At 35.2% G+C, this 27,141-nt stretch overlaps 1 long non-coding RNA gene across 1 annotated transcript; it reads right to left on the bottom strand.

The window, feature by feature from the left end:
* Positions 1–205: 205 nt before the first annotated feature.
* LOC138918763 (uncharacterized) lies at positions 206–26,158 on the bottom strand. The gene is made up of 2 exons (XR_011428486.1): positions 26,015–26,158; positions 206–5,728 (listed from the first exon to the last, which is right to left on the bottom strand). It is a non-coding gene; the product is annotated as an uncharacterized lncRNA (long non-coding RNA).
* Positions 26,159–27,141: the final 983 nt, after the last annotated feature.

Genomic DNA, 27,141 nt, shown 5'->3' with positions numbered 1-27,141 from the left:
AATGAGATCTCTATTGTTCCCATGCAAATGTTTCTTAGAAATAGTAAATTACAGTGGAACTACATTTAGTAATCTGAAGATTTACGCAGTTGCATATTAAAATTACAATTTTTCAAAAAGCAGAATAATTATTTAATTAAGAAAAACAGACTAAATGGAAATTCTGGAGCACAAACTGTATGTTGAGTAACAAAGGAGCAGAACATCATTTCAATAGTGCTTTATTCTGATATTTCAAAGTAATGCCACAGTCAGAACTGGCTGAGTTATAAAAGGCAAGGAAAATACCAAGACTGCATTTAGAAAATATGATTCTTGTGATTGGGATAAAATATTTTATTCATTTTCATAAATGTAATGTTTGTGGATGTATTATTTTATTTCAGTCTTCTAACCAAATACATTTCTGAAAAAAATGAAACCTGTTGTTTCACAGAATTGATTGTATTTGTAATAGAGCCCGTTACTGCACAAGCCATTCTACCTGTCCCCTGGTAGACTAGATTGAATTAGCAGAGAATGCTAAAAGAGATTGAGTAGTTCTAAACATTTGACTGCAGGGGTAATGCTCTCACAATGATGGCATAAGAGAACAGATAGGAAATGAGTTATTCATCTCAAAACACCTGAAGACCTCACATTAAAGAAATCCACGGAAATGATGTCTGCAGAATATTAAACGCAGAAAATGCTATTTAATGCTTATTGATTGTTTCTGATAGGAAGATTGTCAAACCAGGAAAAAAAAACCCTATAGTCATATACCTTTTTAATGGAATGAATCTTCCTGGAAAAAAAATCACTTGCTTTTTGAATTTTTGGAATTGTTAGATATTATCTCTTATCTTCTGATATTGTATTTTGTGTGGATGAAATCATAGCATTCTTTCTTTTTCAAAGATAAATGCTTATCTTCCAAATAATTAGCATTACTCTTTTTTAGAAAATGATGTTTTTTACCTAAAATAACACAAAATATTTGCATGAGATTAAATTCTATTTCTTGAAAATGTCATTATAACAAACTGTCACATTTTAATATCCATGCACACCTTTATTTGTTTAAACATCAAGAGAAAAGAAATAAATTTAGAAAAGAAAAATGTCATTAACAGCATAAAGAGAAAACTCATATTAAAGAAAAATATCTTTGACTAGTCACTAACAGTGCATTATGTAAGATTGAGATACGATCCATTAGGCACAATATGAAGAGACAAAACATATCAACTTCATGTCCAAAAACGAGTTGCTTAGAAAATCTATGTGGAATCCTCAATGAAAAATAGAAACACCCACTCACGTTGATTAAAATTTAATAGTGATTTGACTAATCAGGATGTTTATTCTAAGCAATTACATAGTAAGGCTAATTGTTAAATTTGTACAGCTTTGTTATTCTCAATCCTCCAGTGACATAAATTTGAAACAGGTTGAAGTTAATGACTAAGAGAATGTAAATAAAATAGTTAAGTATTTTAAAATATTAAAGGGCTTAATAACACGCTAGAGTAACAAAAAAGGTTTAGATTACACTGTGAGCATCGGACTTCCTGTGATTGGTTCTGTGCTTTTTATTTCTGGAGAGATTAATTGTCTTACGTGATGTCCTGAATTGGATATCTATTTTTAAAGCTATAAAGTAACTTTAAACAACATAAAAGTATAAATGGAATTTATTGACACTGTATTTGCATAAAATTTTAAATGAGGAGTTTACGTTTTATGTTATGTATCCCTGTGCCTATGTGTTTGTGTGAGTTTTAGGCATGTCATTTTTATTGGGTATATTTCATCCAGGAGATATATTCCATCTTAGAGAAAAAATGAACAATGGACTACATATTAATGTAATCTATCATTATGTGGCATATAAAAACACACATCTTAAAAAGCAGTTTTAAAACACTGTGATTTAACTGTAAATAAAAAACTATGTATTTAATAATAAATAGCATCAAAGTCGCATTTTCATGAGAAAATAGTTAAATTCCATAAATATTGAAGCATTTGAAGTTTGTTGTTTTAATATTTAGGCAGTACATACGCTCTGTTTGTGTTAGCTAACTGGATATTAATGCATCATTTGAACAGTCTGCTCAAAAATCTAGAAATATGTATAATTTGACAGACAAATATTTTCTTTTTTAAATTTATCTTTATCTCTATTGGTCTTAGAATTTTAACCTATTTCTTTAAGTGAAGAGCACCAAGGGACAGGAAAAAGGAATTCCATCGTATGAGTGTCTGAGGTTCAGTACCAAGTCCCAATTTCCTGGTTAACTGTAAGGTCATTCCCCAAACAGCAGGGCATAGAGGAAATATACAATTCTGGAATCATTATATCATTTCCTGTCCTGTTTCCTGTCAACTGTTCCTGCCAGAAACGGCTAATAATGACCTATTTTCACCAAGTAATAGAGAAGCTGAAGTCAGGATTATGCTGTAGCGTTAGATCTCCTTGCTAAATGTAGTTATAAAATCTGGACTAAAGAGGGCAGGAGATACTCTATAAAAAACTACAGAAGACCAAGGAAAATTTCTCTGTGAGAAAATCATGTGTACATTTGAGTATATGATAAAGTGATTTCTTTTCAATAAAATCTTTATAAATGCTTTAGTTACTTTGATGCCTTGCTCATCTGGAGTTTCAATGGTATTTGTCAGTGTAAGCTTTCCTTACACTGAGTGTTCAACTTACTTCACTACATTTGTATTGGATGTGAATGTTTTTTAAACATTGTTTTAGATCGAAGTTTCCTTCTGTATGGATCAAGATCAAGGAAATTAATAATGGCCTATAACTAGGAAATATGTCATTCGCTTAGTCTAAAACATGAAGTCTTTTCTAATCTTTACTCCATCCTCCAACATATGTCACAAATGGATCTTTCTCCAAGTTAATGTAAATTTCCATGGACATACCAGCAAAATAGAATTCTAGTTTATTCAATGTAAGTCCACGCCCTCCTCTTTTCTTTTTTATAATTTTACAAATTTATCTGGAAAAACTGAGAATCTGAAATCAGTTTGCATGTTGAGAAGGCGATGAATCATAATGATCATCATGTGGAAGCAGGCATTCAAGAGAAAGTGTGGAATATGAGACAAGGCACACTAGCTTCTTCCTTCTTTATTTTCTAGTGGTAGGCATTTTTATTTTAGTCTGTAGCTATCTAGTTAATCTGACATCTCCAAAAACATTTATAGATATTTAGGCAGTTAAGTAAACAGAAGAAATTGTTTTCTGAAACAAACCATTTTTCAATGGTTATTATGGTTTATTATTCTTTCCAGAATACCAAATTTTACCCTTTTAAAAAAATATGCTTATAAAAATGTGTAGCAATTATTGAGATATTTCAGTTATTTGGACAATAAACATTTTTCTAATTTAGTTTACTTTAACAAAATTTAACTTCTAACTATGAAGGATGTTACATGAAATGATTATTATAATTCTTGTAATGGAGCTGAATGTTATTTTACTGACCAAATAAACTTAAATCTTGAACTGCCAAAAAAAAAAAAAATCAAAGTGCTTCACCTTATTAACAGGACGAAATATTCAGGTGGCCGAAGATAGTCACCTATAAAGAGCTTAACACTGAGTTTGAATGTCTGGAAAACTCAAATTGCTTCCACCTGGGACAAGCTTTGTAATTCCTCACCTCTCAGCACATCAGAAGTAAATATTGGCCCCGTACATTTGGATCTTTCTAAGCAGTGGACAGCCAGCCCTGGTGGTCTAGTGGTTGATTTGGGGCTCTCGTCGCCATGACTGAAATTCATTTTCCAGTCAGGGAACCACACCACCTGTCTGTCAGTTGTCATCCTATGGAGGCTGCATGTTGCTGTGATGCTGAAAGCTATGCCACTGGTGTTTCAAATACAAGCAGGGTCACCCATGAGGGACAGTTTTTAAAACCCATGACAACATATGTCGCAAATGGATGTCTCTCCAAATCCAGTGGAGCTTCCAGACTAAGATAGACTGGGAAGAAGGACCTGGCCGCCCACTTCTGAAAAAATTGGCCATGCAAACATTATGAATACCTGCAGAACATTGTCCGACATAGCACAGAAGGTGAGAGGATGGCACAAAAAGACCAGGCAGGGTTCTGCTCTGTTGGAATGGACTCATCGGCACCAACAGGCAGTGGACACTTCTATCAGACAGAGACTGAGGTAAATAGAAGGTAACCCTCTCCGGAATTTACATGAATGCAAGACCCTGTCACTCTCCAAATCACAAAGACATGGCCTCTAGGCCACATTTGCCCATGCCTATAAAAAGCTTTTTTCTTATACTGGGTCAATGAATCTGAGATACAGCCTTAATATCTGTCACGTGTTTTATTTTTCTGTCTTATGAAGACCAGATTTCCGGTTATTTGGAGAATCACTGGCAAAAAGGCCATCTCTGTTACAGTGGAAAACAGCTTGCAGATAACCATGATAATAATCAATGAACTCTTGAGCATGAGTAAATATCATTTTGCATTCATAAATAATAAATTTCAACTTCCTAATAATGAAAAGAATATTTAATGTAAGTTTTTTCCTAGTGTCTGTAGTCTGCATATTACATTCTGAGAAACTTCCAAAGTGAAGTTTCTATGTAATTAAATAAAGCATTCTCATACCATCTATTGACTCTAAAGTCTTGGAAATCTGTGACTCTTAGGTTTCTGGATGGCGTGTGCGTTATTTTGGCTTTGCTAAAGCCCAGGTCATTTCAGAGTGCTTGGTATCCTGGAACTAAAAACCTCCTAGTCCTGAACTTAAAAAGTTTAGTATCAAATTTGACTGTTTTCCTCATACCTAGATGAAGGTCTCTGTAATACCCTGATTGCTTTCAGATCACATAAGGTACTTCGTTATGTCCAGTGCCTTGAAATTTACAGAATTTTTTCACTTGCTGAAAACACCTTATTCCATGTTGAAGTTTAATTCACTTCAGGTCAATCTGTATCGAGGGCCCACTCAGAGATGTGAAGACAGTGAACCAATGTGTCCAGGCAAGCAAACAGACATTTCAGTACCTGATTTTCCTTTAAAATACATGAATATAATCCCAGCAACTACTGTTTTCTAAGACAATGGGATAAAAGAGGCAGGGATGATGTGGAAAGTATCTTTCTATTTTTCAAGTCAGAAATTCAGACAATACTCTCAGGATTGCTTCCTTGACGGTCCCGGGTTTACAGTGAGCAGAAACAATATTCGAAACTGTCTATGGAAGTTACGCTAATAATGTTGCCTAAAAATTAGATTCATTGTATTCTTGAATAAAAAATATTGACCTGAATTTTAAACAAAAGGTATAATATGTAAGAGGAGAAACATTAATCAAGTTGTTTTTTTTACTTCATGAAGATTTGTTACATTTAATTTATGGAGACAGTAAAAATGTATGATTCTTGCCATGTTGATTATTGAATAGTTGTGATGATAAAGTAGTAATAATGATTTTTTAAAAGATACACAGATTTTACAAAGTTTACAAGATGAACCTTCAATATAGATATTTTAAGTGTACTTAGTACAACCATAGGTTACAAAAAAATGCTTATAACTTCATTTGTAACTGAAGTTTATAGATCTCATTTATCACTTTTTCTCTTGCTCTTTTTCTGTCACACAGCTTGGTTTTGTCCCCAGTTACTCAGCATTATAGGGTGGAGAAATCATAGGTTTTAACCTCCTGGAGTCTCAGTCTCTTTATCTGAAAAGAGAAGTTAAAATAGTGCCCATTATCGCAATTCCCTTAGACTATAGTTTCTGGCATTAATTTTTATCTCAATTCCTTAAAAAAATACTGGAATATTTGAACAATAGCAAGATAATTGGAAAAAATGTGTAAATACACTTTTTAAGAAGGTAACACAGATCTGGATGTATTAAATTTGAATTATTATTCAAAGTCAGTCACAATGCTTTAGAGCCCTTCTTCACATACAGCTCATTTCCTTTGACTCGCTGTGTTCACGGGTTGGGGCCAGTTAACTCTCACACAGGCTGAATTTCCTCCTCATGGTGCTGCCCTCTGCTCCCTTTTCAGGTGGTCAAGACCCACCATTAAGGCACAGCAAAGAGGAGGAGCCAGGAGCAACCCAGGAGAACAAGCAAAGAAACTATTTCTGGTTAAGGAACAGGGAGTTTTGCTGATACCTAATTTTAGGATAAAATATAGATTATTAGTTTACATTTACCAAAACTCACGTGTATTTTTCTATGTAAAGAATACTTAGAAAGATTAGTGTTTTATTTTTAGCCTGTCCTCTTCAAAACCAAAAAAATGGTCATTTCATCCCCTAATTGAATGAACCAATGTAATTACTTTAAAAATGTTATTTAGGGGAGGTGACTTTTCGTGTTAACATCAGAGGGCGTATTGAATAAAAATGATACCTTTTGATATTCATCTGAGGAATCTCCATCAACAATGTTCTCCATGGAGAACAATGGCAAATGACCTCATTTTCTTTTCTTTTTTGAAGGTTTTTAGTCTAGTTCTAAGTGTGTGCAATATATTTCAGAACATTCTTTCTCTTAGACTTTTCTATTTCACCTTCTTCTCTTCTTCATTCTTCTTTTGACTGCCTTCCAATTTTTGCCTAAACTTTGTTCCTTCCGTGAACTTTTAACCTGCTGTTTGGATGCCAATTCCGTGAGAAGAAGACTCGCTAACTTTATAAATTAGGGTTGAAATACAAGAAATGTTGGTTCCAGGGAATTGTTCTAATTTCTTTTCACCCTACCTCAAGCTCATTGCCTTCAAAACATGTGCTTGCAATGTGTCGTTTAAAAGAACAAAACTAGAATTTAGTTGCTTGCAGTCTTTTTTATTGTATAACTTTGTGGGGAGCAATGGAACACACATATTGGAGATAACTTACTGCATCTGAGGCAAACAGGAATTCAGAATTTAATGAGTTGTTTCTTGATCTTAGATTTATTTCTACATAGTGATCTGGGTTTATTTCATTTTTGACATTTGTTAAAAAAAATTTAAGTGAGACCTTTACAAAGAAGAGTTAAATTGAGCAATTTACAATAATGGCTTTATAATAAATACAGTAGAAAAGTTTACTTTTTAGCTATAGCTTCTAAGGAGAAATTAGCTTTATAGACATCATTCTGTATGCATGAATCTGTGTTTATCAAATTGATTTCCTGCTTCTCTTTTATTATCAAGTGACAGATTCAATACATGAAAATATTCTGTAAATTTAAGGTTATTTCATGCAATGAAGTATTTTCAATTAAAGAAATATTTCAATTAAGAAATATTTAGACTGTTTCAATTAAATTTCATAGTGGGTTAAAACATATATTTAGTGATAAGAAAGTAGTTGAGAAGAAAATTGCCTCACTACATGTGGAGTTTTGTTCTTCTTTTAAAAATGTCATAGTTTATATACTCCACCGGAAACCCAACCCTAATGTTACACAGGAAGAATAAAGCATGTGACCAAGAGTATGAAAATCTTGTAGTGTACCCTTTCTTAAGGTCATAGCTCAGAAATAGTTCAGATTGCCATTAAATCGGCATTCTTTTGTATGACCCAAATGTCATGTGGGGAGATATGAGAAGTTGTGCCTGAGTAATTAGATGTGATGAAGTTACATTCCCTGGAGTATAAAAGTTTGTACCTATTTGGGGGATATATTTAAAAAATGGTCTACTTGATAATTTTCCATCCTTTTGCCTGATTTTCTCTTTTGTGATATTTACTAATTGTTGTTAAATGTCACCACGTGGATGAAATATTAAATAAAACTCCCAGTTTGTGCCAATAAACAAATATATTTGATTCTGGGCCAGTCTAGTGTCAAATGGGCCAGGGATATTTGGAATAACAAAGTAGTAATCTAGTAATTTCCAGAGCTTTTCAAGGATTGGGAATAGTAGAAAGAGATGAGTATTTCTAAGAGGTTAATCACAATATTGAACAATCAGTATGAAAAAGACACTGACAATAGAACTAGGCACTGGTACATACTGGTTAAAAATGGGCAATGGTACTTCTCAGAGGACTGGACAATCTTAGGTCTCTTATAGACTAGCATGGATCCCTTGGCAAGGAACTGATCTTTTTTTTTTTTTTTTTTGAGGAGGATTAGCCCTGAGCTAACATCTGCTGCCAGTTCTCCTCTTTTTGCAGAGGAAGACTGGCCCTGAGCTAACATCTGTGCCCTTCTTTCTCTACTTTATATGTGGGATGCCTGCACAGCATGGCTTGCCAAGTCGTGCTAGGTCTGTACCCGGGATCCGAATGGGCAGACCCCAGGTCGCCAAAGCAGAACGTGTGAACTTAACTGCTGCACCACCAGGCAGGACCCAGCAAGGAACTGATCTTTAATACAGAAGTACCTAGTTTAAAATTAATTACTTTATTTTTCTTATAACAAATAATATGGTTGGACTTTTTAGAACAAGGAAAATAGCTATAAATGGACTTGGTTTTGAAGTACCTTGTTTCTCTTATGCTGGAGACAGTGCTATATGTGGTTGGTAGTGGAAGGACCAATAAAACATACATACACACACATTTATGTACTTACATACACAAACAAAACAAAATAAAGCACAATAAGATCACATCTGGCATATGATGCTCTGGAACAAATGGACTTCAAAGACAGTGGAGACCAAATGAGGCATATTTTGAGAGAATATAAATTCAGCACTAAAAAAAGCACATATTTGATAGCAAATACACCTAGATTTACTGCAGAAGCATGAACCTTTAGGAAATCTGAGGAATATTGAAGGGACCCTTTGTCAACCTTAGTCCATTTTATCCTATGCTCAAGGGATGGTAAGTTAGACTCATCTTAAAGAGCTGCTATCTAGCCAGCTTGAAGTCAGTTAAAGAGCTTACTGTAAATCATCATGCTTACTCTGTTCTGTAGTGGTGTAGACAAATCCTGCAATACTGTGAAACTTTAATTTGAAAGGTGTACACATCTTGGACAAAGGAGCTTTGAAATTTCATTCTCATTGTTGAAGGGCCTTTAAAATATGAGAATCAAGTTAGTTCTTAATTCATTTCACATGTCTTTTCTTCTCTCCTTATTCATTCATATATATGTTGGCTTGAGAGGGTTTCTTAAGCTGCAATTACTTTGGGACATATCTCTTTAATTCAAGAAATAGATGCTGAAAATCAGGCTTGAATTCCTGGCTCCATGCCAATGACTAACAGTTCTCTTCAGCTCTTTTTCTGTGTTGCTTCTATAACTGGATAGATGATGGTGACTTTTAATGGCTGCTTTGGGGCTTGGGAAAATACATATATATATGTATGGAAAAGAAAGCTATTAAGCACAGGAGATTGTTGAAAGCTTTACTGACTTCATGCTGTGAAAAGAAGAGGCCAAGATACCTTATGCTTTTGATGCCTGAGGGCCACTAACCAAAAAGGGAAAGGAGGAAAACACGCTTACATGTTGGAGCTCTGATTTGAAATCATTTTTCTTCTTTCCACCTACGGGTACAAATAGGGTCAAAAAGCCAGCGCCTCAGTTATTTTGTTGAAAGGGTAACAAATGTCTCAACTTTCAGCACATATTCTCACTAAAATGAAAACTAAGTAAGTTGAGCTTCAAGTCACTAATGCTTTCTTCCTGTTACAACTGTAGCCTCATGGTGAACTTTAGAAACAGTTTCAAATTTTTCATAATAATTTTCCCCTGACATAAGTGGTAGATAATTAAACTAAATTCTTCCCCTCAAGAGTTAGGCTTTTTCTGCAGTGGGATAAGTCAGATTGGCTTGAAATTGGATCTAGGTTCAATTAAATGTTATCTCTTCTTTAAAAATGGTATCCAAGTCAGTCATTACATGTATTGTTTGCATTTAGGAGAAACTATGAGCTCATGTTATGACCAATACGATCATCTTGTGAAATTGCAAGTATGTCTTCATTTTTTTTATATTTTGAGAAAATGAAAACAATTCTCTCAACGTGCCTTATGAAACTCTTTCAGCACCACCATTAAAAATCTTGCATGGAATGGAATTGCGATTTGTCAGAATAGCTACTGGTGGACAACTGCCAAACATCAAACAAGACACACAAAATATGTAAACTCTCTAAGTACACTAATTTGGATTTGTAAGAATAATTTCAGTGTTTTAAATGGGAAAAAGAAAAAAAGTCTTGTGGGATAGACTTTAAATATTGTTGGGAGTAAATATAATGGAAATGTTTATAAGATTGGAAAATTATCACAGATTCTTAATAAGTATTAATTTATTAAAAGTCTAGAGGATTTATATTTACATTTATATTCCTTCTAAATTATATCTATTACTGAGTCCATACAACCAAAACTTTTCCTGAAGCTCAAAAATTGTAAGTTTGCAGTATATTTGAACTGTCCCTACTATACTTCACAGCTCCATGCACACAATTATCTGGTCCATGGCTTATATTTATTACGGACCTGTTTACAAATCATACTGCCATTCAAATGAAAAAGATGTAAATCCTGTTCACAAAATCTCAAATCATGAAATTAAAATTAAAACGCAATAAAAACAACAAAACACCAAACTTCTGTTATTTTGCCCTTTTTTTAGTTTTTGTGTTATTATTTTTTAAAAATTTTTGTCCACAGCTCTGTTTCCTTTGGACTGATTAAGCACACCATTATGTGCTTACCTCACCACTGAAGAATGGTAAGCCTCTAATCTCTCTCAATTTAGTGTCTTTCCATTCTAGAACTCATTTGTCTGAAAAAAAGCAAACTTGCAATCACTGTAATAACAACTTTGGGTAGTAGCATACCTTTTTTGAGCCAGTTTTACATGCTATCTTGTTTTATTCTTTTTCTAATCTTTAGATTGGTGGAAAGTGTTATTATGGTTAGTTGGAAAGAAGGAAACTGAGGCATATAAAAGGGAAGTGACCTTCCTAAAAATCACAGAATAGTTGATGACTTATTCTTCTTTTTAGTCTGTGCAAAGTAAAAAGTTAAGCACACTAAGTGCCCTGTTTATCTAATCCTTCTTTCAAGGTAGGTATATTATCTTTATTTTACATTTGAGGAAAGAAAAACTTAGAGTTAATTAGCTTGCCCAAGTTTATGCAACCAGCAAGTGGCAATCTGAGATTCTAACTTGGCTAGGGATAATTTTCAAGGTCATTCTTCTTCAAATGTATATAGCCTTTAGATTGGTCTAATTTTTGTATTCCAAATAGTGCTTTCAACTAGTCATAACTCATCTCCTTTATTTTTTTTTTGGTGGTGATTATGATTCCCACTCAATTAATGGAACTCAATTTAATACAATCATAAGTATTTGTAAAGTAATTCTTCTTGAAGATGGTTAAGATGTTTTGTTTTATTTATATTCTACTAATCTCACATTACAAAAATCTGAGTAGTCTTTGCAAAGAAGTATTGTGTCTGCCTAATGGATGGCTATCCTTGCAGAAAGTAAAAATAAAGCTAATCAGAATAAAATATCAAGCTAAGTTAAGGATTTTTATCTTATTAAATATAAATTTTCTGGGCATAATATTCACATAAAATAAGCATAAAAATATAATAAAATAATAATGTTCTTGTAACAAGTAATGAGCTTAGGAAATAATAAATTATATATATTATTGATATTTCTGTGTCCCTTGCTCAAATATTTTCTCCATCCTCTTTCTTCAAAAGTACACCACAATCCTGTATTTAGTATTAATCTATCACACATATGGCTACACACATCAGGATATATGTATGTGTCAACAAACAACGTATACTGTTATGTTGTATATTTCAAAATATAAAACCACCCTTTTGAGGCATGAGAACACGGGGCCTGCCTAAGAATGAGGGTGAACGATGGCACCAAACAAAACCTTCTGCCCCTCACCATCAGCTGAGCTATCCATCTAGTAACAAGCAGCAGCAGTGTATCAGCAGGAGAAGGGCAAGAGAGTGGAGAGACCACATCTGTGGCACAAGCACATAGGTCAGGATGAAATCTGAGGGTGGAGGAAGAAAATGAAAAAATCCTTTTGACTCTGCAGCTCCCACTCTAAGTTCAGCCAATAAAATCTCACTACTAAAGAAATTTGAGGCCTATTGTGTCCTGAAGGTAGTCATAGAAAAATAAATAGATAGATAGATAGATAAATACAGAAACCAGCTAACACCCCATACTAACAGCCTGAAAGAAGAAATATGCCCATTTTGAGGCATAAATACTATTTTCCTCCTCAGTCTCTACTGTTTTATACATTATGACCAAATTCAATCAAAAATTACGAGCCAAAAGAGGAAAGAAAAATTCATCCATGGTGAAAAAAGACAGGTAGAAAATGAGACAGACATAGATATGATCGAGATATTATTGGGCTAAGATGTAAAATAACCATGATTAATATGTTAAAGGATCCAGTAGAAAAAATGGGCAATATGCGGAAACAAATGGGGAATTTCAACAGAGAGATGAAAAATAGAAGAGTTAAATGAAAATGACAGATATGAAAGGAAAAGACAACAGTAGTGAAAAATTCCATCAAAGAATTCATCCTCAAAACAGTTAAAGTATCACAATGGAAAATTAGACAAAAAAAAATTATTGAAACTTAATCACAAAGAAAAAATAAAAGAGAGCATCCAAAAGTTGTACTGACATGAAAAACTAAAAAAGAAGAGCATACACAGTTGTAATACAATATCAATAGTCTAACACACATCGAATTAGAGCCCCACAGGAGAGACGAGAAAGAACATGGAAGAAGAAAGTTTTGAGAGATAACAGCTAAGAAATCCAACAATAATGAAAGATATTAAACCACAGAACCAAGAAGCTCAGGGAAACCCAAGCAGAATAAATAGAAAGACACACATAGACACTCTTTGACACATAATATTCAAATTTTCAAATTGATGATAAAAAGAAAAGATAAAAAGAAATATCTTGTAACTAGCCAGACAGAATATGAAAATAAGAAATACAGCTGACTTCTTCTCAGAAAGTATGCAAACCCAAAGACAATGAATTGCTATTTAAAGTACCAAAATGAAAAAACCATCAAGCCAAAATCTTATACCTAGCAAAAATATCTTCCAAAAAATAAAAGGGAAATATAGATTATTATTTACTTGTTATTTTGCTTATATATCCTTATGTCACTTATGTGTTTGAGACATCCCAGTTGATATACATAACTAGTTCACTATTTGTTTTATTGTATGATATTTTATTGTATAAATAAACCCAATTTTAAAATCTATTTCTTGCTGATGGACATTGAGTTTTCTCCATTTTTTCTCTATTATAAACCTTAGTGGAGTAACCTTTTTTTTTTTTGAGGAAGATTAGCCCTGAGCTAACATCTGCTGCCAATCCTCCTCTTTTTGCTGAGGAAGACTGGCCCTGAGCTAACATCTGTGCCCATCTTCCTCTACTTTATATGTGGGACACCTGCCACAGCATGATTTACCAAGCAGTGCCATGTCCGCACTCGGGATCCAGACCGGTGAACCCCAGGCTGCCGAAACGGAATGTGTGCACTTAACTGCTGTGCCACAGGGCCAGCCCCTGTAGTAATCGTTCTAATAAGTTTCTTCTGATAAATTAAGCATGAGCTTTTCTCTATGACGTAAGACTAGGTGTGGAATTTCTAAAGTAATTGTATTATGAATTTTTGAATGTAATAGATATCAACAAATTTCTTTGCAAAGTGTTTAAACAACTTTCACTCCCAGTAGCAATGTATAATAATGTCAGTTATAGTTATCCTAAATTTTTTTCATAATCTGTAACATTCAGATTTTTCACTTTTTTTCACTTATTGAAATACAACTGGAATCTCACTGTTATTTTAAAGTTACAGTTTCTTGATTGCCACTGAGGTTGAAGATCTTTTCTATATTTGTTGGAAATGTAATTTTGTCTACTATGAATCAACTATTTTAGTACTTGATTTAATAATATTTGATTTAAAATTTTTTCTAAAATTTTTTTTCTTATTGGTTGGAAAGAAGTTACCTATTTATTCTATACATTAATCCTCTCAACTGTAAATAGTTTTTGGGCAGCCTATTTTTTCACTTTCTGATGAAGTTTTTTGATGCATAGGATATTTTATTTTCATATAACTCAGTGTACCAATCTTTCACTATTATGGTTCTCACTTTTTACGTCTCATTAAAAAATTGATCTCTACCATGTAGCCCTAAAGATATCTTGCTCTTTATGTACACATTTTACTTTTCAAACTTAGATCTTAAGTATATCTAGTATTTATTTTTGTACACAATATAAGGTAGTGAGTAAACTTTATTTCCCTTATGTCAATGTGTCCCAGAATCAATAGACCCTTTATTCTCCGCGAAGTTTTCAGTTTTATTAAGATATTAAGGAAATGCAATAAAATGTACATATTTAAATTGTATAAACTGATAAGCTTTTGCATATATATGGACTCATAAAATCATCACTACAATCAAGAGAAAGAACCTGTCACCCCAAGATTCTTCATGTTGCTTTGTAATCTCTCCCTTTAGATCATTAGATGATCCTTGCCCACTCTGCCCCTGGGCAACCAAATTGTTATTGTATCCTCAGGGAAACCAATGAGATGTGTATTAAGCTGCTTGAAGTTCTCCCACAGCTCATTATGATTTGTTCATTTATTTTTAGTCCCTTTTATCTGTGGTTTCATTTTGGACATTTTCCACTGTTATGTCTTCAGGTTTATTAATCTTTTCTCTTGCAAGTCTAATCTGCTGTTAATCTCATTTCTGTGCTGTGCATCTCAGTCATTTTAGTTTTTATCTCTAGAAATTTGACTTGGGTATGTTTTGTATATCTTTCATGTCAGAATTTAACGTAATCAATCTTTACCTTCTTGAACATTTGGAATATACAACTCACACAATTTATTTTAATGTCCTTGCTTACTATTTAATGAATTTCTATTGAATAACTTTTTCTCTCTTCTTTTTTTTCTGCTTTATCTCTCCAACCCCTCTCTGTACACAGTTGTATATCTTAGTTGCAGGTCCTTCTAGTTGTGGGATGTGGGATGCCACCTCAACGTGGCCTGACGAGCAGTGCCATGTCTGCACCCAGGATCCGAACCCCGGGCCGCTGCAGCAGAATGCACAAACTTAACCACTCGGTCACAGAGCTGGGCCCAGAATAACTTTTTCTCTTTACCATGGGTCATATTCTTCTGTTTTTTTGCATACTTGGAAATTTTTCATTTGATGCTGGATATTGTGAGTTTAGGTTGTTGAGTGCTGGATAATTTTGTATTCTTACAAACATTCTTAGGTTTTTTCTTTGTGTGCAGTTATTTGAAAACAGTTTGCTCCTTCTAAGACTTTTCCTTTAAGTTTGCTGTTAGGATTATCATCAGGGCAGCCTAGACTCTAGGGATAAACTTGAGACACTATTAAGGCAGATACATAAGTACACTCCCTAGTTTTTCATCAATTACAAGGTTTTTTCATTCTGGCTGATGGAAAACACAAACTAGTCCTGGTCCCTTGTCAGCCCCAGGGATTGTTCCCTCCAATCTTTTTAGATGGATATTTCTGGGGCCTCAGGAAATTTCTGTTCAGAAATTCTGATCAGTACTCAGCTAAAGACTTGAGAGTGACTTTCTACAGACCTATAGAAGTCTATCTTTGTGTGCCTCTCTCCTTTTTGTCCTCTAACCTATGAATTCAGGCTTCTTTGGCTTCTGGGGACTTACAATATTAGTTCTTCAAATCAAGGAGACAATTAAGCTCAACCAAGGTCTCCTTTCTCCTGCTGTCTCTTTGGCTTAGATATTTTCTCTGGGCAGTAAGTATGGGCAATCAAAGGGCTTACCTTGTTTTTTTTCCCTCTCTCAAAGATCAATGTCCTCTACTGCCTAAAGTCTGAAAATGATTTTCTCATACAGTAATGTGCTGCACAATGGTATTTCAGTCAATGACAGATTATGTATACGATGGTGCTACCAAAAGATTAGTACCATATAGCCTAGGAGTGTACTAGGCTATACCATCTTGATTTGTGTAAGTACACTCTGTGATGTTCACACAATGACAAAATCACTTGACAATGCATTTTTCAGAATGTATCCCCATTGTTAAGTGATGCATGACTCTATATTTTTCAGGGTTATTGATGTTTTAGGCACAGAGGATAAATCCAGTCCCTGCTACTACTTCTTAGCCAGAAGTAGAAGATCTCCTCTCATTTTTAAAGTTTCTATATATATGTGACTTTCTGTTCTGATTCATTAATCTGTTTCTGTATCTCTACACAAATTCCACAATCTCTTTATACCATAGATTTACAAATATATTTTATAACTGAATAGAGCAAATCTCTTCACTTTCATTTCTCTTCAAAATTTGTTTCATTATTCATAACCCTATTCTTTTTTACATAAAATTTATAATTAGCTCCCCTATGTTCATAAAAAGTTTTGCTGCAATTTTCATTGGAATTACATTGAATTTAGAGATTAATTTGAGGAATTTAAAAATGATGAACTTTTCCCATTCATGAACCTGATTTTCCTCTCTACTTATTTAGGTCTTCTTCTTATCTTTTAATAAATTCATAAAATTTTTATAAAAGTTCTCAAATATTTTTTCTAGTATTTATTTCTTATTTATATTTTAATTACTTTGAAAATTTTATATGTGTTTAAATTACAATTTTGAATTGCTTTTTGTCTAAAGGAACAATTTTAATTTTTGATTGTAGACATAATAGAAAATTATTAAAATTTCTTAGTCTAATAATCTGTATAAACAATCTCATCCTTTATGAATAAAAGGAAATTCTTTCTTGATTTCTTTAATTTATTAATTTAATTAGCTATGTTAGTAGATAATCTAGAACTAAAATAGTCTCATATCTTTATGATAAATCCAACCTGATCAATTTTAAAAACAAATTGCTAGACTTGAACTGAGGATACATTATATAGTGTGGCAGCCATAAGACTGCCTACAGACCTCAAACTCTCAGGGAACATTATTCTCTAAAGCTTCAACTGCTTCACCCTGAAATTCATTCCCTCATTTGCAACAAGGCCAGGCTTCACATAGGCCACAGGTTCTTACTAGCCAATGACCAAGCATAGTAGGAATACAATAATAACACTGGACCAATCCTGGAAATAGGAGAGTCCTCTGATGGTAGATTTTGGCTAAAACTCTTCCTGGAAGCCTTGTTAAACCATTTGTAAACTCCCTGGCATTATTTGATGCTTCCATCCAACCTTCTTTCTCTCTCCTTCACTCAGGATGAGAATTGCATTGTAGTGTGCTAGATTTCCCGGCCTTTCCTAATTTCATCCATGTTTTCTCTCACAGAGCTTTCTTCTAGTGAAAATCTTCTGTGTTTAATGTCATCTTGATGTCTCCTTCTTGGAAGATCTAAGTTGACACAAGTGGTACTGTGATTGGGGTAATCTGAGAAAAGACTACAAGATTGGGAGTTAGTAATGACTCATTTACTGCCCAACGTGTAGGATGGCATCTTGGTTCATAGGTAGGGCATGCATGTTACCTAGAAAAATGTGGTGGGTCAACTGCTAAAAGTTTCATCAATGGTAATATGGGAGAATCTCCCTATGAAGGGAATGCAATGGTAGGTATAAAGTTGTGGAAAGTTGAAAAACATGGAATTAACAATGCCTACAAAGATAGCCGAGTTGGCTGGTTACTGCTACATTGTATTGAAGTCCTTCAGAGGACAATGAGAGACCAAGACCTCTTAACAAGGAGTTAGTGTAAAAGTCATAGAGAACACCATCTCCTGCAATGAAAGGGCTGACATAGATGAGCAGCAGACTGAAGACCTATATTGTAAGAGCTATAGTGTGCTAGAGACATTTCACTGCTCAGCAAAGCAGATCTGTTACGTGAAGGGTGAGGGAAATCTGATATCCCGAAATATGATGTGTAAGTATCAGTCTGGATATCCCTAAAGATGTTGACTCTGCAACTTCCCTGGACCCTGCAGGCTTGCAGAAATGATTCACCCTTCCTTAGGATGACTTAGCACTTAGCTGTGCTGGAAGGTCCTGCAGAAGTCTCTCTCTCACAGAGAAAAGCTGTTCCCTCAGGAGCTGTTCCTATCTGCTCTCATGGCTGCCAGGCAGAAAGCTGGGGTTAAATCCCAGCCGAATTTGGCTGGGGATGTGCTGCACTTGATAAGAGAGGATAGAGACTCTACCTCTAAAAAATTGCAAGATTTAGCTGGCATCATGTATTGTCAGAAGTGAAGGAAGTACTCCTAAGTTTGGATTTTTGAGGCTACATAACCAAGAGTATCAAAACATAAGACTAGGCCAGCAAGATTTCATTGAATTAGGACACTTTTGCAGATCACAGAATTTAATACATTGGCGAAAATCCCACAGGATGAGTGCAAACTTGCCCTTAAAGTTGTTCTTATGATCTTGGAAAAATAATGACCAACTTTTAGTGAAGTGGAAATGCCTGAGTAACCCTGGCAGATGGTAAAAGAAATAATAAATAGGCTGGAGGAAGTGGGCATGCTAGAATGAATATATTATATAAGGCCAGAAGATCCACCAAAGGGTTATGTTCAATGGGAAGACGTAATGGATGCAAAATTGACCATGGTATTCATAAAGAATATGATGATAAGAGAGGTGCCAGCATCACTAATAAGTTTGTTGATGGTTCTCTGCAGGGAAGGGTGGTTAGAGAGGCAGTCAGGTAATGCTATGCTTGTTACCATCCATGGAGATTTGATGGGATCCCCAAAGCAATAGAGGGGAAGTAATTGTGCTTAACTACCAAGAGCCAGGAGGACTCAATTAATGTAAAGACTGGAAAGGTTGTAGAGGCATCCAACGAGGCTTGACTCACATGGAGTTATGCAAAAGGACCATAGAACATCGAGGGAAAAGCAGACAGGTGACCAACAAGGGTGCTTCCTGACATCTATAATAAAAAAGCACAAACAAAAACAAAACAAGAATGGAGGATGAGGAGAGCATGGTCAATCTCCTGAATTAAAAGTCATGGTCCTTTGCTCAGTTCCTAGAGATGAACCAATTTTCATATCCAGAGCCCACTGGATCTCTAGAAGGAAGAAACTGCAATACCATGACAGGTATATAAAATGATAATTTCCCCATCCTTCCCCAAAAGAGCCTACAGCTATTTGTTTGGGTAACTATACACTGAGAAACGGGAACATCCAGACATTTCAAGGATTACTGAACATAGGTTCTGAGTTGACACTGATATCTGGAGACCCAAAGAATTATCACAGCCTCCCTAGAATGGAGGACTATAGAAGGTAGATGATAAATAGAGTTCTGATTCCCAGTACCCACACTAGACTACAGTAAGTCCTTCTCCCAGTAAACCCACTGGATCCACCACTCTATGTGGTGGTATTCCTGTAACCCTTCAACGCTTAATTAGAACTGATACAGTTATTAGTTACTACAATCATATATTGGACCACTGATCTGTTGTGGAAGCATAATCATAGTAGGAAAGGCCAGATGGAAACCTCTGAAACTGTCGAGACCCTTCCCCTTCCTAAGAGAGTAAATCAAAACCAATATCGTGAATGATGTCACAAAATATGGTAGAATAGGGCAAAGATTCAGTTCCTCCACTGAAATAACCATAAGCTGGCAAAGACAGACAGAATTGATTTTTTGTAACTCTGAAATTGAATCCAGAACTAGAGCAATCAGAGAACTGCTCAATGAAGAAAAAAATGGTTCATTTTGATAAGACCATTGCATTTGTGCTCATCTGCCTACCATCTTTCATTCCCTAGCAGTACTGAAATCAACCCATGTTCCCAGTGCAGCTTGCTCGTGCCAGGTGTCTAATACAGACTTTGTTCTTAAAATACTTGGGTTGTGAACTTTGACCTGTCTGGTCCCTGGGGAACTGGTGCAGAAGGTGATCTTTATTGACTCCACTCCCTAATCTGTCCTTAACAACAAGTAAAAAGCTGTACAGACTGAAAAATCAACAGCTCTTCTTAGATTGTAAGAGAGAAGGAGGAGCACGGGGCAAACTTCTGCCCAAAAGATTGGAGAAGACAGGCAGACGGAGACAGGGAGTCACAGTTTAATGGAGTAGAGACCCAAGTGGTCTGCTTATATTTGCTCAGCATGAATTGTTTCCTATTGTAACTTTTTTTTAATGAGCTCATCCTAAAAGGGCTTTATTTATAGGAATGCAAGGTAGCTTAGCTGGAAAATACGTAACTTGGGAGAGATTTTGCTTTTACTTCTCCTTGGAGCCTGTTATGAGTTGAATTGTGCACCCTGCAAAAAAGGATGTGTTGAAGTTCTAACCTGCAGTACCACAGAATACGGCCTTCTTTGGAAATAGGGTCATCTCAGAACTAATTAGTTAAGATAAGATCATAGTAGAGCACGGAGGGCCCTAATCCGAAATGACTGATGTCCTTATGAAAAGAATGCCATGTGAAGACAGAGACATGCAGGGAGAATGCTATGCGCTGACAAAGCAGAGATTGGCGTTATTCATCTGCCAGCCAGGGAGTGTTGATGATTGCCAGCAAACCACCAGAAGCCAGAAAGAGAGAAGGAAAGATTTCTCCGCAGGTTTCAGAGGGAGCATGGCCCTGTCAACACTTTGATTTCAGACTTCTAGCCTCTAGAACAGTTAGACAATAAATTTCTGTTGCTTTAAGCCCCTCAGTTTGTGGTACTTTGTTACGACAGTCCTAGGAAACAAATACAGGAAAAAAAACAAAAAAAAAAAAACAAAAACAGCCCAAGGGATGTTACCAGCCAGGATCCCCTTTTTATATTAGTTTTACTTCCAGGTTATAACTTGGCAGACTCCAGGTTAAAACTTGTTTTCTGTCTTGGAGCCTAAGGTCAAAGGAATATATATTCTTGTCCTCTCCCTGTACTGTGGATGAATATTTTCTAGTCTAGCCTTTCACTGATATTTTAATCCAACATGGGAAATTTGGGGATCAATTTCTCTCCTAGGGTGGGTTGAATTTCTCTTCTTTGTGGGTCCAAAGCTTCATGTCCTAACTCTTTATGTCCTTCAAACTCAATTGCCATTGTTGTTGAGACCAGAAATCTTTTCCAAGCCCCTTCACCTCATTCCACCGCGCTGCACGCACACCTCGTAGAAGACCCACAGCATCCTCGCAGGGGCGTCTCTCTGAATTTGATTTCCTTTTTATTTTTGATTATTTTCTTCTGCAATAATTTTTTCAATATTTCTGGTGTTTTGCAATGAATAGTTTTTATTTTTCTAGACTATAATATTATCCTCAATAGACTTTCCAATGAAGTAGTGTATACATTTGTTTATAAAATTGGGAGGTGGGTTCTCTGTCCTCTTTACCTGCTAATAATGCACATGCCTGTCTCTTAGATGCACGTTTAAATTAAAAGAACTCTTGGGCATATTGCTATAGGCTGAAGGTTTTGTGTTCCCCCAAATTCACATGTTAAATCCTAAGGCGCCCTGTGATGGGATTTTTAAGTGGGGTCTTTAGGAGGTGATTTTGTCGTGAGGGGAGAGCCCTCATGAATGTGCTTAGTGTCCCTATAAAAGAGACCCTTGAGAGCTCCCTCACCTCTTACGCCATGTGAAGACACAGGGAAAAGAGGACTGTCTATGAACCAGATGTGAACTCTCTTCAGACGCCAATTCTCTGTGTCTTGATCTTGAACTTCCCAGCCTTCAGAACTGTGAGAACTGTTCTTTACAAGCCCCCCAGTCTACGGTATTCTATTAGGGCAGCCCTAACTGACTAGGCAGATGTTATGCACGTTGTAAGGAATATAAAGTGTACGAGATTCCCTGGGAAAAACTGCACATCTTCCTCCATCACCAACTTTTTTTGTACTCATTATTTTTATATCACTATACTTATTTGAAAACAAGATAGGTATAGAGTACATGTAATATTTTTAAGGATTTTAGAGAAGATAGGAAGATCCAAAGAAATATTACGCTTTTGATAGACCATTTCAGCCTGATAACACGTAAGCAGACACCCACACACTGTCACACATTACCCTCCCCCAAATCTTCATGGGCCCACTCACACAGTTCCATTAGTCTCTCACTCCTTCTATCAGGGATACTTGCTTGGAAAAGTTTATAAAACTCTGCTTCATAATATATTGAAGGAATGACCTTTCCTTTTAGTTCAGAGGGTGACGGCACACTGCCAGAGATAGACATAGGCTTGGTAAAGATGGCACTTGCCCAATGAAGGCAGACCAAGAATTTCCTTCGTAGGACTCCAAGTTGAACCTATATCCGATTTCCTAAAAACTAGATTACCTTGTTTCATGTTATTCCCTCTTTCTTATTTTAACATCTACCCCTTACTCAAGTTTTGTATAGATATCCAGCCAGTATCAGCTAGACTATGTACCTACATATAGGATCAAATGGTAAAGGAAGAGCAATGTGTCCAACTTTAAAGAGGTGTGATGATAACTGTAATCAGAGAGAGAGGCCCCAGAGACATCTTGTGAACCAAGAATGGGAGGCTGATGCTCTAACCACCTCTCTCTATATAATGATTTTTCCAACATGGCTAGCAGTGAAGAATTTGAGAAGAAGGCTACATGTATAGCCTTATAGAAGTCACTCCCTTAGTATGAGAAAACTGAGACACAGAGATAGTAACTTCCCTAAAATCATATAGATGATGAACAGCCAAGCTGGGATTCCAACTTAGGGAAACTCAAACTTCCTAAAACACGACACCATATCAAATATGATATATAGATAATGTGATAGGCCTTCAACTAGTTAAAAATGACTATCATGATTATTTTGTCTCTGTTTACACAGGCTAAATGATCCATGCGTTCCTTCAGCTATTCTTTTTTTTTTTAGACTTTTCACTTTGAATGCAGTCTAATGAACATTATTTCTCAGTAGATTCCAGTGTGGTATAATAAATAAAAAATACTGTTCATTATAAATATTCATTTAAGTTCGCTATATTTAGGATAACGACATGCCCTCATTTCCTTTATGCAGTCTTAGTTTACGCCTGTCATCCCGGTGTAACTACTTTGGGAAATAGATCATATGATTCTTTTGTTATAATCTCATTTGCTTAGTTTTGTGTGAGTCATTCGTAAGTCATTCCTATTCTCATAAATGGTATTTTCTAACTGGTAAGCACCTTTTTGAGGCCCGGCCCACCTCATATTTCCTGTATTTCTGTTTTTATCCTCTTCCTTCTCACTCCTCAATTCCTCATTCACACAGAGCATGTCTTGGTATATCATCCTTCATAAAACTCTTTTATATTCTCCCCAGGGAGTTCCTATGCTACTCTGAAGCCAACAGGTTGATAAAACATTATTTGAGAACATTTAGATATGTTCTAGGCTAAGGTTTTTGCATATTCTCATTGTCCAAAACTCATGTTTTGAGTTCCTTCAGTCTTGGAGTCCTTTCAGAGACTCATTGTAAATAAGCACAACTAATTGTGAGACACTAGCATTTGAACAATTGCCCATTAGTGCAAAAAGATTTGACTTTTTTTTAATTAGCATCCCATGTCTTCATTTCCTTTTAAATTCCTTACCAGTGAGGCCTGCCTCTAAGTGTCCACGCTAGGTTAAATGATTAGAAGCTGCCCTTTAATACAGTGCATCTCATATTAGGCTAATATCCTAACACATCTTCATAGAGGAAACAAAAGAGTATAGGTACTTGGGCTAAGCAAGATTGCTCAGGAACTAATGAATAAATAATGATATTTCATGAATAATTCAAGATGAACATTGGATGCCTCAAACAATCTTTATCTGCAAAACAATAAAATCCTTTAATGTGACCATGTGACACATACTACAAATAGGAATGGGGTTAATTCTATCCTTTGAAGCATGTACTGCTCTCTCACATCTTGCCTTTTCACAAGGATTTAATGCACAGGTGAGGCCTTAGAATAATGGGAAAATGTAACACCTTGCTTGGGAGAGAGTATAAAATTTAATTCCTACCATAGACTCTGATGTTATGTCTTCATCATCAAAGAAAACATTTCCATACAAAGAAGAATCAGTAGCAAGATAGTGCAAGGAAACGTGAAGTAACAAAATGTCATCACTCTGCCACTTACTGAGACTGGGCCAATCACTTGACCTGCTTGGTCTCAAGTTACTCAACCAAAAATTCATAACTACATTGACTTTTAACCCTCCCATAAGATTTCTGCCACCTAGAAGGCTATTATAGATTGTTACAGCATTGCCAACGAAGGCAAAGAGAATTTTGTATGATGATCTCTTTAGAATATCAAGTGACAGTTCAGTTTCAAGAAATAATTGTAGAGTATTCAGGAATTTTAAAACAATGAAACTAACAAACAAGCCAAATACAACAACAACAGCAGCAATGAAAGTTAGTCAGGAGACTTCTCGGACTCCAGGAAATTAATTATTCTCATTCAGTTTGCATGTCCTCACTCACACCTTCCATCCCGTTCTCTAGACCCTTGGATAATTTTGAATTACTTAATTTGCAGCATGTTTGACCTGTGTAACTTTACTTCCTAAGTCTGAGTGTCCATATTTATAAAATGAGTTTAAAAAAATGCTATCTTCATTGGGTTATTTAAAGATTAAATGAGGTAATGTGTGCAAAACTTTTACTATGAATCTTTATTATTGCTTTCTGGTAAACATACACATCACTTACTCTTATGAATGACCATAGACAAAGTATAACTCATAATAACAAATATTTTCCATTTCTATAGCAATTCAAGAAATACATTAAAAGACAAAGCATAATTATTTACCATTACATTAGTAAAGAAAACTTTGTCATTTTCAGAACTTGTAAAATTTCTACAAAATTTGGATTTCAGAACTTTGCTGATGAATCAAGTATAACGTATTTTTGAAATAATTTGGTGATGTATATAATTAATTATATAAATTTTTGCACATGTTAACCTAATAATTTCACTTCTGTAAATATATCTGTAACCACAGGCCCTTTTAGAGTCAGTTCAAACAGACTCCATCTCTTATCAACAGAATGACTAAGAAATTGTCTTTCAGAAAATTTGCAAAGTCACATAGATAGATATGCGCAGAAGAAGAAGTCTTGACCTGAAATGACTGTGGAAACAAAGATTCTCCTCCCCAGGGAACCAAAGGACCAAGACATGACCGGAACTTAAAAAGTCAGATTCTTATTAGAAGCAATGGGTCCGTCATTCAGGAAGATCTGGTGTTAAAGTTTCTTCCCCACCTTATCGTAAATGTTTGTTTAGAACCCCATCATAAATGTTTAGAACCTTACCATAAATGCTTGAAGCCCACCAATCAAAGCCTGTCCCATCAGCATTTCTGTATGCTAGACTGTCCTGCCTAACCTCTTACATTTCACCCCAAATCCTGAATAGAGGAGACAGATCTGAGGGCACATGCCCCTGTCTCCTGCACATCAATCTCGCAAAATGAAGCTGATTTCTCTTCCCAAAAGCTGATGCCATCATTAATTGGCATGTTTGTGTGCACTGAGTAGGAGAACGCCATTTTTGTGTCGTAACATATCCAATGGAAAACCAGTAAAGATGGGAAAAGCTAAGGGCCTATCTATCCTTTGCAATAGTCTTTGAAATAGTGAAATAAATTACCTTATATTTAGCAATAGCACAATAAAAAAAATATACATTTATTTAAATGATAATAATAGAAGTATCACAACATGAGATACTGGAAATACAGAAAATTACTGTGTTATCACTTTGACTCTGGAAATGACCATATGAAAAAATGCTGACAGTCAAATAGTAAAAAGTGCACCACTTTTGTTACACAAACAAGATTATAAATGATTTCTTTCCTTTTGCTATTTTCCAAAATTCTTTTTGTTATGTTGTTATGTAGTTTTTATATAATAAAAGTAGTTTTAGATTCTTTGAGAGGAAAGATATCTATAACTTTGACAAAATAATTATCTATATTCTCAACAATTATTGTTCTTAAGCACTTACCAGATGCCAGTTTTCCAAGTTATCTGAGTTTTCCATTGCTGAAAGGAGGGATCCATGGTTTAATGGATTTGAAGTGGTTGGAGGAAGTGAACTTTTAGCTGAACTATCAGCCAGAATTTGCAGGTGCTTTCACATTAGTTTCTCCTAAAAATCCAGGCAGGAACACAGAGAAATGAGATTATCCTGTTAAGATTGTCTTATGTCAAATATTATTAATGAAATTTGTCTAAAATCAATCCTCACAAAAACAAAAAAATAAAACAAAACAAAAAAAATAAAACTTTGATCAACATGTTCACACGCCAATTCGAGTCCAGCAGTCTACAGTAGGGAGATCGCCTCTGGGGGCGATAAATTGGCTATTCAATTCCAAGTCAACAGAGATCCCAGCAGAGGCTGCCCCAAGGACCCTGGGTTCCATTAAACTTCCTGAAAATTTAGGAGTTCTAGACTAATGCTATTTCATGCAGGCCCTCCGGACATGCTCTCTTAGTATTTTCTATTAAATATCTGCCCTCATGGCTTTGAAAAAAACCTCATTGGGTTGTTTGTTAGTTTTTTGTGATGATCTTTTGGAGTTATTCAGATTGGTTATGCCCTCTATAAAATGCTTGACGTAATTTTTTTTCCCCTAAAACTTAACAGGGAGCTCAGAGCTTTGAAGCCTCTGCATGTTCGGTCCAAGTTTGATAATACATGTACCAACTACTAGTGGCTCACCAGAGCTCCTGTAGGCTGTGGAAGATCTGTAGTTAAACAAAACTAGTGATAAACAGCAGATTTGAGATAGGACGAAACGTAACACAGAGGATGGACGAGTGTGGTTCCTCTAGGGTTTTTACTTTTACCAATAATATACATTTTTCTCTGCCTGTTTTTGCTTTTGCTGGAGGTACTGGACAGCTGAGGTCGAGCTTTTCAAGCCACTTAATTCGGAAAATAAAGTGAGAGACAAAAAGAAGACATATGTAAGTGTGTACATATGTATTATATTTATACACACAGAGTTAATACAGTAACATACATGTAATGGCTGTATTGTAGTCAAATAAATGTTTGCAATAGTTAATTCAAAGATTTACTTTGCATTATATCCAAGATGGTCCCATAGTACCTCAAAGAACATA

This window comes from Equus caballus, chromosome 18, assembly GCF_041296265.1.
Source record: "Equus caballus isolate H_3958 breed thoroughbred chromosome 18, TB-T2T, whole genome shotgun sequence".
Classification (NCBI taxonomy): Eukaryota; Metazoa; Chordata; class Mammalia; order Perissodactyla; family Equidae; genus Equus; species Equus caballus.
The sequence above is the reverse complement of the archived record's forward strand: the minus strand, read 5'-3'. Positions and strand labels throughout refer to the sequence as shown.